At 41.7% G+C, this 10990-nt stretch overlaps 1 pseudogene; it reads left to right on the top strand.

Moving 5' to 3' along the window:
* Window positions 1-2265: 2265 nt before the first annotated feature.
* The window catches only part of LOC136510723 (uncharacterized), a 30655-nt pseudogene continuing 21930 nt past the window's right edge, over window positions 2266-10990 (top strand).

Here is a 10990-nt window from a genome sequence, read left to right as displayed (position 1 = left end):
GAGTGGCACTAGGTGATCGAGTTACAAGCCGGTGGTGCTTGTTACTCTTGGAGGTTGATGAGGACATCAACACCAATGATACATCCACGCCGACACGAGTACCAGTTTCTGGTCCTATTACTCGCGCCCGTGCTCATCACATTAATCATCAAGTAAGTTCACTCTTGAGTTCCTGTCCATCATATTTAGACCATGGAGATGCGTGCACTCTTGTTTTGGTTAGGAACCAGGGAGAGGACCGAAAGGGACAAGGATTCACGGAGGCTGAATTCGGACTCTAGGACAGCTCCAACTTGTGATGGTCACCACGGTCGCATATGAACTCGGATTGGGGCGTTCAAGTACTTCATGGAATCCTGATGAAGTCTATTTTCATATGGATTTGGAATCAAGTCCATATCTATTTTGAGGCGGCCGCAATGACTGAATTCCAACTGAGAGCTTGTCTGTCCAAGGTGCTGCGTCACCTTAGTTTGGTCCAATGGGCCGTGTATCAAGTTGGGTCCATTAGGGACGCGTCCTAGGGTTGGAGAACGACCCCAACACCCTAGTGGTCGTCCTTCCACCTTCATATACTCCTTAGCCGCCACTAAGAATAGTTAGGTTTTGTTTAGATCAAGTTTAGCTCTCGCTACTTGCTTGTAAGCGCGCGTGCTGGATTAGCCGCCTGTCTTCTTGTCTTCGGAACCCCACCTTAATTGAGATTGAGTTTGAAACTTTCATCTACATCTAGTAATTCAGTACTTGCTATACTTGTTCTTGCTAGTTCTTTGATTGCTTGCAGGACGAGTGCCCTAGTGGCTAGGTGACGTGCTCCACAAGATCGCGGCAGCCATTAGAGGTGGTGTATCGGTTGCTAAGGCATAGCTTGGAAGGCTGTAGTCAGGCCGTGAACGTCGTCTCCACCCATCAATCGAGTTATCCCACACCTCTCATCGAAAGATCGGGAACAAACCCTAGCGGGGTCATATCAGTTGGTAATCAGAGCAAGGTTTATCGGTGAGAGTCTTCCAATCCTTCATTGTTCTAATTTTTCCTATAGTCCAGAAAAGCCAAAAAAATATAGTAGATTAGTTTTACCCATGATCCTATAAACCCTTTGAGCCTTTGCTAGCACTGCTTAGTTAGGGCTTGTTGAGTCGTCGGCTACATCGATTGTGTCGAGTTGCTGGTCTTAGTTTTTGTCCTTTAGAGTTTTGAGTTCTTGTCATGTTCTAGTCACAGCCGTGTGCTAACATATAAACCTTCTGTTGGCTGAATCCGAATACGTCCTTGTGTTCAAGACCGAGTAGGAATCTGAGTTTGAGATTGAATTCCACGTGGTGTTGAGTTCAAGTTGGAATCGGTTTTTAGTCTGAATTGACAGCTGCCTGGTTGCTATTGTGAGACCAAATTTGAGTACATCTTTGTGCAGCAGTAGTCCTACTTATACTCAAACTCTCCATGACCTGCATATACGTTTTGGCTCGGTTTTTACTCTAGAGAGAGAGTATCTTTTTTTATCGGAATACCCCTGTCCTTCAGAAAAAGTTTGTGTGGTGTGTGACTCATGTGAAGTCTTTTTGTTTATATAATCAGTTTTGAGGATCCCCAGAAAAAAAAGAAAAAAAAGAAAAAAAAACAGGAAAAAAAAGAAAAAAGAAAAAAAGGGGGGCTGTTTGTTGTGCTTCTCCATTGTTTCCGGTGGTGTGTTGTGACCTCCTTTGTGCCCAGGCTTATGTCTCTAGCACGGTCTAGGCTAGGACCAGCACATTACTACCGTTGAACGATTATTCAGCTTGCTTTTGTGACTAACGTGGTGCTACTACTTCCTTGCTTTAGCCCACCTATAGCTCCACATATTTCGACTACAGCTTGACAGGTGTTGTTGTTGCGGCACCAATACACTTCATTCTATGGTTGTAGATTTGTTGGTTGTCGTTCCCTCCTGTTGAGCAAGGTAAGAATTGGTAAGAGCTTTTGTAACAGGTTGAGAGTGAGCGCCTTGCAGTAGCTACATCCTAATAGCTGTAGGGCTTTTATTTCTTCACATGTTTTCTTGTTGCCCTTGTCTTTTAAACCATGTCAGGATCAGAGGATGTTAACAAGAGGCCACAATCTCCTCGCACCAAGGGCATCATTCAATATTTTACAAGGCAAGTGCAGCTGCATACAGAAGGACTTGATCAAGATTTACAGGTGACCAATGACAAGATTGGGCAATTGGAGGCCACCCACCTTGCCTCCACCACCAAGCTTATAGGATTGGAGGCATCTGTTGCCTGTATGGACAGAAGCCTTGCTGCTCTTCTGAAGCGTTTTGATGACTTCCACACAAAAGACAAAGAGCAGCATAATGAAGACAACAAGGACGAAGAGCGACTCGAAGATAATTATGATGATGATTATACTACTGATACTGAATATGATGCTCATGACACTCATGACCGGCGTCGCCTACGCCATAATCATAGAGGTATGGGTGGTCACCACTGACGTGAGGTACCCAATAATAATGATGCTTTCAGTAAGCTAAAATTTAAGATACCTCCTTTTGATGGTAAATATGATCCTGATGCATACATTACTTGGGAAATTGCCGTTGATCAAAAGTTTGCATGTCATGAATTTCCTGAGAATACACGTGTTAGGGCTGCTACTAGTGAGTTTACTTATTTTGCTACTGTTTGGTGGATAGAACATGGCAAGAAAAATCCTAATAACATACCACGAACTTGGAATGCTTTGAAACGAATCATGAGGGCCAGATTTGTCCCTTCTTACTATGCACATGATTTGTTAAATAAATTGCAACAACTGAGGCAGGGTGCTAAAAGTGTAGAAGAATATTATCAAGAATTGCAAATGGGTATGTTGCGTTGTAATTTAGATGAGGATGAGGAACCTGCTATGGCAAGATTTTTGGGTGGGTTAAATCGTAAAATCTGGGACATCCTTGATTATAAAGAATACACTAACGTAACCCGTTTGTTTCATCTTGCTTGTAAAGCTAAAAGGGAAGTGCAGGGGCGGCGTGCCAGTGCCAAGAATAATATTTCTGTAGGGAAAACTAATTCATGGCAGCCCCGCACGACTACTACTCCAACTACACGTGCTCCTATGCCAACATCCAGCGACAAACCTCATGCTACTTCCGCAAATTCAGTGGCGAAGACGACCCAGAAGCCTGCTGTGGTGCTTCATCCATGGCATCTACAGGTAGAACAAGAGACATTTAGTGTCACTGGTGCAAGGGATATGGACATGTGATGCGTGACTGTCCAAGCAAGCATGTTATGGTCATCAAAGATGATGGTGAGTATTCCTCTGCTAGTGATTTTGATGAAGATACACTTGCTTTGCTTGCTGCTGACCATGTAGGAAGTGAGGAACAACCAGAAGAGCAGATTGGAGCAGAGGATGCAGATCATTATGAGAGTCTCATTGTGCAGCGTGTGCTTAGCGCACAAATGGAGAAGGCGGAGCAAAATCAGTAGCATACACTGTTCCAAACAAAGTGTGTCATTAAAGAGCGTTCGTGCCGTTTGATAATTGATGGAGGTAGCTGCAACAACTTAGCTAGCAGCGATATGGTAGAGAAGCTTGCACTTACAACCAAACCGCATCCACATCCATATCACATTCAATGGCTCAACAATAGTGGTAAGGTTAAGGTAACGAGATTGGTGCGAATTCATTTTGCTATTGGATCATATCATGATGTTGTTGAGTGTGATGTTGTGCCTATGGAAGCTTGTCATATTCTGCTAGGTAGACCATGGCAATTTAATACAGATTGTATGCATCATGGTAGATCAAATATGTATTCTCTCATACACCATGATAAGAAAATTGTTTTGCTTCCTATGTCTCCTGAAGCTATTGTGCGTGATGATGTTGCTAAAGCTAAGAAAACTAAATCTAAGATCGATAAAAATGTCAAATCTATTAGTAGTAACAAAGATGAGATAAGATTGAAAGGACATTGCTTGCTTGCTACTAAATCTGATATTAATGAACTGGTTGCTTCCACTTCTGTTGCCTATGCTTTGGTATGCAAGGGTGCTTTGATTTCAGTTCACGATATGTAGCATTCTTTGCCCCCTGCTGTTGCTAACATTTTGCAGGAGTTTTCGGATATTTTTCCAAGTGAGATACCAGCGGGGCTGCCACCAATACAAGGGATTGAGCACCAAATTGATCTTATTCCTGGTGCATCTTTGCCAAACCGTGCGCCATACAGGACTAATCCGGAAGAAACGAAGGAAATTCAACGACAAGTGCAAGAACTACTCGACAAAGGTTATGTGCGTGAGTCCCTTAGTCCTTGTGTTGTTCCTGTCATTTTAGTGCCTAAGAAAGATGGAACATGGCGTATGTGTGTTGATTGTAGAGCTATTAATAATATCACCATTCGATATCGACACCCTATTCCACGATTGGATGATATGCTTGATGAACTGAGTGGTGCTAATGTGTTTTCCAAAGTTGATTTGCGAAGTGGGTACCACTAGATTCGTATGAAATTGGGAGATGAATGGAAAACTGCTTTCAAAACTAAATTTGGTTTATATGAGTGGTTAGTCATGCCTTTTGGGTTAACTAATGCACCTAGTACCTTCATGAGGTTAATGAACGAGGTTCTGCGTGCTTTCATTGGAAAATTTGTTGTAGTCTACTTTGATGATATATTGATTTACAGCAAATCTATAGATGAACATCTTGATCACTTACGTGCTATTTTTAATGCTTTACGAGATGCACATTTATTTGGTAACCTTGAGAAGTGCACCTTTTGCACCGATCGAGTGTCTTTTCTTGGCTATGTTGTGACTCCACAGGGAATTGAGGTTGATCAAGCCAAGGTAGAAGCTATACAGGGATGGCCTGTACCAAAGACTATCACACAAGTGCGGAGTTTCCTAGGACTTGCTGGTTTCTATCGCCGATTTGTGAAGGACTTCAGTACCATTGCTGCACCTTTGAATGAGCTTACAAAGAAGGGAGTGCCTTTTAGTTGGGGCAAAGTACAAGAGAACTCCTTCAATATGCTAAAAGATAAGTTGACACATGCACCTCTCCTCCAACTTCTTGATTTTAATAAGACTTTTGAGCTTGAATATGATGCTAGCGGAATTAGACTGGGTGGTGTTTTGTTACAAGAAGCAAACCTGTTGCGTATTTTAGTGAAAAATTGAGCGGGCCTGTTCTAAATTATTCTACATATGATAAGGAATTGTATGCTCTTGTTCGCACATTAGAAACATGGCAGCATTACTTGTGGCCCAAAGAGTTTGTTATTCATTCTGATCATGAGTCTTTGAAGCATATTCGTAGTCAAGGGAAATTGAACCGTAGACATGCTAAGTGGGTTGAATTTATTGAATCTTTTTCTTATGTTATTAAGCACAAGAAAGGGAAAGAGAATATTATTGCTGATGCTTTGTCTAGGAGATATACCTTGCTGAGTCAACTTGATTACAAAATCTTTGGATTAGAAACAATTAAGGACCAATACGTTAATGATGCTGATTTTAAAGATGTGTTGCTGCATTGTAAAGATGGGAAAGGTTGGAACAAATTCATCTTTAGTGATGGGTTTGTGTTTAGAGCTAACAAGCTATGCATTCCAGCTAGCTCTGTTTGTTTGTTGTTGCTGCAGGAAGCGCATGGAGGTGGCTTGATGGGGCATTTTGGAGCTAAGAAAACAGAGGACATACTTGCTGGTCATTTCTTTTGGCCAAAGATGAGAAGAGATGTGGAGAGGTTTGTTGCTCGTTGCACGACATGTCAAAAGGCTAAGTCATGGTTAAATCCACACGGTTTGTATTTGCCTCTACCTGTTCCTAGTGCCCCTTGGGAAGATATTTCTATGGATTTTGTGTTGGGTTTGCCAAGGACTAGGAAGGGACGTGATAGTGTGTTTGTGGTTGTTGATAGATTTTCTAAAATGGCACATTTCATACCCTGTCATAAAACGGATGATGCTACTCATATTGCTGATTTGTTCTTTCGAGAAATTGTTCGTTTGCATGGTGTGCCCAACACAATTGTTTCTGATCGTGATGCTAAATTTCTTAGTCATTTTTGGAAGACTTTATGGAGAAAACTAGGGACTAAGCTTTTGTTCTCTACTACATGTCATCCCCAAACCGATCGTCAAACTGAAGTTGTCAATAGAACTTTGTCTACTATATTAAGGGTTGTTTTAAAGAAGAACATTAAGATGTGGGAAGATTGTTTGCCTCATATTGAATTTGTTTATAATCGTTCGCTGCATTCTACTACAAAGATGTGCCCATTTCAGATTGTCTATGGTTTCTTGCCTCGTGCTCCTATTGATTTGATGCCTTTGCCATCTTCTGAAAAACTAAATTTTGATGCTACTAAACGTGCTGAATTGATGTTAAAACTGCATGAAACAACTAAAGAAAACATAGAACGTATGAATGCTAAATATAAGTTTGCTGGTGATAAAGGTAGAAAGGAACTAATATTTGAACCTGGAGATTTAGTTTGGTTTCACTTAAGAAAGGATAGGTTTCCTGAATTGAGAAAGTCTAAATTGATGCCTAGGGCTGCTAGACCATTTAAAGTGTTAGAGAAAATTAATGATAATGCATATAAGCTCGATTTGCCTGCAGATTTTGGGGTTAGTCCCACATTTAACATTATAGATTTGAAGCCATATATGGGAGAAGAAGAAGCGCTTGAGTCGAGGACGACTCAAATGCAAGAAGGGGAGGATGATGAGGACATCAACACCAACGATACATCCACGCCGACACGAGTACCAGTTTCTGGTCCTATTACTCGCGCCCGTGCTCATCACATTAATCATCAAGTTCACTCTTGAGTTCCTGTCCATCATATTTAGACCATGGAGACGCATGCACTCTTGTTTTGGTTAGGAACCAGGGAGAGGACCGAAAGGGACAAGGATTCGCGGAGGCTGAATTTAGACTCCAGGACAGCTCCAACTTGTGATGGTCACCACGGTTGCATACAGACTCGGATTGGGGCGTTCAAGTACTTCATGGAATCTTGATGAAGTCTATTTTCATATGGATCCAGAATCAAGTCCATATCTATTTTGAGGCAGCCGCAATGACTGAATTCCGACTGAGAGCTTGTCTGTCCAAGGTGTTGCGTCACCTTAGTTTGGTCCAATGGGCCGTGTATCAAGTTGGGTCCATTAGGGATGCGTCCTAGGGTTGGAGAACGACCCCAACACCCTGGTGGTCGTCCTTCCACCTTCATATACTCCTTAGCCGCCACCAAGAATAGTTGGGTTTTGTTTAGATCAAGTTTAGCTCTCGCTACTTGCTTGTAAGCGCGCGTGCTGGATCAGCCACTCGTCTTCTTGTCTTCGGAACCCCACCTTAATTGAGATTGAGTTTGAAACTTTTATCTGTGGCAGAACCTCCTAAGGAATCGGGCCCACATGCACCTATCGTTGTCTTAACAGACCTCGGATAGCGTACACGAGTTCCCAACAACTCAACAGGTCTGTCGGGTGTCCTCGGGAAACCCGAATCATCCACAATTCTCTTTTCAAACAGGATCCCAATCACAGTCATTGCAGATTACAACAGTTTATTCAAATATATACCAGAGTAAAAGATAGCGGAAGTCTTAAGATAACATAATTACAAACCAGTTGTTTTCAAACTTACAATACCATAAGTGTTATACAACCATAGTAGCGGGATAATATTACATTAACTTTATTTATCATACAAACTAGTGCCTTGTCCAAAGGCCATTCATCACTCCTCATCGTCATTGACTTCAAACACAGACATGCAGCAGGGACCAAAACAAGCCTGCGCATGCGACTCACCTGCAACAAGGGTTAACAAACCCTGAGTACAAAGGTACTCAACAAGACTAACCCGACGTAACGGGGTGTAAGACTTTAGAGATGCAGGGATTTGGGACAAGGTAAAGATGTAGCAAAATTTAAGTCCTTTGCTAAAAGCTTACTATATTTATCCTATTCTCAAATTTTACCCCTAAGTCCTTTTAGTTCTTTATCTCAAACTAAATGTAAATTTCCCATATTTCATTCCTTCTCATTCCATTCTTCTTCTCATATTTTAGTAATTCACCAGTACTACATTGCTTCTGTAATGAATCGAGTCTCCATATCCGCGGAGCACCGGCAATTTGAATTGATTCAAGTCCCAGCTGGGGATTCCTTATCACACAACATATGTAGAACTTAATCTTGCATATATCAACCTCGCTATCGGATCTTCCTATACTAAGCCGTCTCCACGCCACCCGAGAGTACAGCACACCTCAAATCCGGCCACATTCCAGCCACGAGGGTACATGCTACTCCCGCCATCTCTCCACTCCCAGTGCGCGGGCATTCGTCTTAGTATCGGATTAGCCGAAGTAGGCTTACCGGAGTATGTGACCAGTACTACAAAGTGTCTCGTTCAGAAGATCCACAATGAGTGGCCTTTAAGTGACATAGTCGGCAACATTACCCAACATTCAAGATAAGTCACCCGACTAGTCTCTAATTCATTCTAAATCCTTTCTTTCTTTGGCCAGTATGCCATCTTTGATTGTATCAAAACTTTTACTTTGAAAGCCTACCATTAAGCATACTAAGCAATCTACGCATTTATAAATGAAAACATCTTCAAGGATGGTAAACAATTATCAAGGTAGGTAATGCATCAAGTAGGTAACATTTGAATTAAACAACTTAATGCAATAAATAACATAGGTGATAACTTTTCAAAGTAAACAAGGTAATGGCTTAATGCATAAACCGGGGCTTGCCTTCGTTGACGATTTCCGGTTCCGGATTAGTACCACAATTATCAAATCCCGTGACAACCGGGGATTCTTCCAGAACTTGCTCAACTAGAATTGTTTCGTTCTCGGGTTCTACACGAAATAATAACATATGCTTTAACATGATGATAATGTAAACATGATGCTTTCACGGCACATGAAATGTAAAAACACCCGCAACTGATTTGATTTCGCGGTACAGTTGCAAGCCAACAAAACCAACCTGTAACCCTATCATTAAGAACCACACATGCGACTTGACCTAATGGATCTTGGAACCCTACTAGTCACAAAACATGACCAAAACAAGATCCAACACTAATCAAACACTTAGGGTTTGCTTTTATCTATTTTTGAATTAATTTGGAATTAAGCCCAAAAATAAACTTGTTCCAAATGACCTGAAAATTTTATGTAAGCTTCCTTATGACAAATTAGTGTACCAAAACAAATTTCATAATTTTTGGAATTATACAGTGACCTACAAAAATCATGGAAATTGCATTTTTCAATTAATGGACTGAATATTTGAACATTCAAAATTTATCCAAATTTCAAATTTCAAATTTTTAAATCATACTAGAACATGTACAGAAGCTACACAAAAATTTTCAGAATTTTTGGATGTGTAAATAAATTCATACAAAATTGCAAAATTGCTGCACTATTCAAAATCAGAAAATAACCAAAGCTCACTGTTCTTCTTCCTCAGCTTCACTGACAGCCTGGGCCCGCTGTCAGCGACACAACGAAATCACGGCGGCGCTGCCCTCACCGACCGGCCGCAAAATGCGCCGTCGGTGATGTTCTGGCGAAACCGATAGCACCAAAGTGATCTACTCTATCCTACGAACTCATTTCCAACCACAGAACGGCAGCAGGCGCGCCGGAGGGAGGTCCACGTCGGCCATGGCGGCTTGGACACGACGGCGATCGACGTAGCTATAGCTACGGTGCAGTAGAGTCTAAATAAGAGCAAGCATCGCGTTCAGTGTCTCACCACAATCACGTCTGTGGGCTTGGTGAAGGCGGAGATGCACCGAATCGTCGGGACCACGTGAAACCGAAGATGGCGGAGCTCCGGCCGGACTCGGGGAAGACGATGTCGTGCGGCGGCACTGGACTTCCAGGAGCGACCCGATCAGGCTTGGGATGAGCAGGAAGACGAGGCGGAGCTACTGGCGGACGCTACTGACTCAGGACGCTACGACGGCGATGAATTACGCGAGTGCGGGCAGGACACCGGCGGCGAGCAGTCGATGGAAAACTCCGAATTGATGACGGCGTGCTCCTATTTATAGCAAGAAGGAGGGCGTGCGGTGTTGACAACACATGGGCGAACTTGCCACGGAGGTTTGGGCGTGTCACAGCGCGTGAAAGCGGTGAAAACCAATCGGCGGTGAACTCCGCGTGGCGCCGGCGGCAAGCAGTGAGGTGTAGGTCGATTTTTTTGAAAAATTTACAAAACTGCCATTGCGTCCATTTCTCAAATTACTCTCAAATTTTCTAAAGAAGTTGAAAATCTCCAAAAATGAAAGTTGCTCAACTTTTCAAGTACTACAACTTTGGTTTAAGAAACATTTTCAAATTCTGCCTCCATTTTGAAATTCAAATTTGGGGTACATTTAAAGATTTGAATCATTTCAAAATTACTCCAAATTTTATATGTAAACTTGAAAAACTTTGAATACCAAAGTTGATCTTCATAAAATAATCTCCAACTTTGCTTTTTGCCTCAACCCCAAATTCCTCATGGATTTTGAATTAGTTAAAAGGGGCAAAAAGGACTTTTATAATTTGAATGTGAATTAAAATTTGATTTGTCTTCCTTTTACTTAAATTTTTATTTTTGACCAGTAACATGGCCCATTAGGGTTATTTGAGTCAAATGACACATGGTCTCACATGATCACATTAAATTTGACCCTTGTGGTCATGATCTTTGTTTAAGGTTTTTGAAACACATCACATGAAATAACAACATTATGAAATAAAGATTATATAGTGAATGCATTCAAAATTTTCTACTATATGAATGCTTTGCAATGCACATGATGACATGTCAAATTTTAGTATTAGGTCAAAACACCAGAGGTGTTACAACCCTTCCCCCTTAAAGAAATCTCGTCCCGAGATTTAAAACTTAAGGCTAAGTAATGGAAAAGGAAATGTGTCAAGCTAACACATCATAACTTTA

Source organism: Miscanthus floridulus, chromosome 16 (assembly GCF_019320115.1).
Source record: "Miscanthus floridulus cultivar M001 chromosome 16, ASM1932011v1, whole genome shotgun sequence".
NCBI classification, from domain to species: Eukaryota; Viridiplantae; Streptophyta; class Magnoliopsida; order Poales; family Poaceae; genus Miscanthus; species Miscanthus floridulus.
Note: the sequence above shows the minus strand (reverse complement) of the source record. Positions and strands in the feature narration are given on the sequence as shown.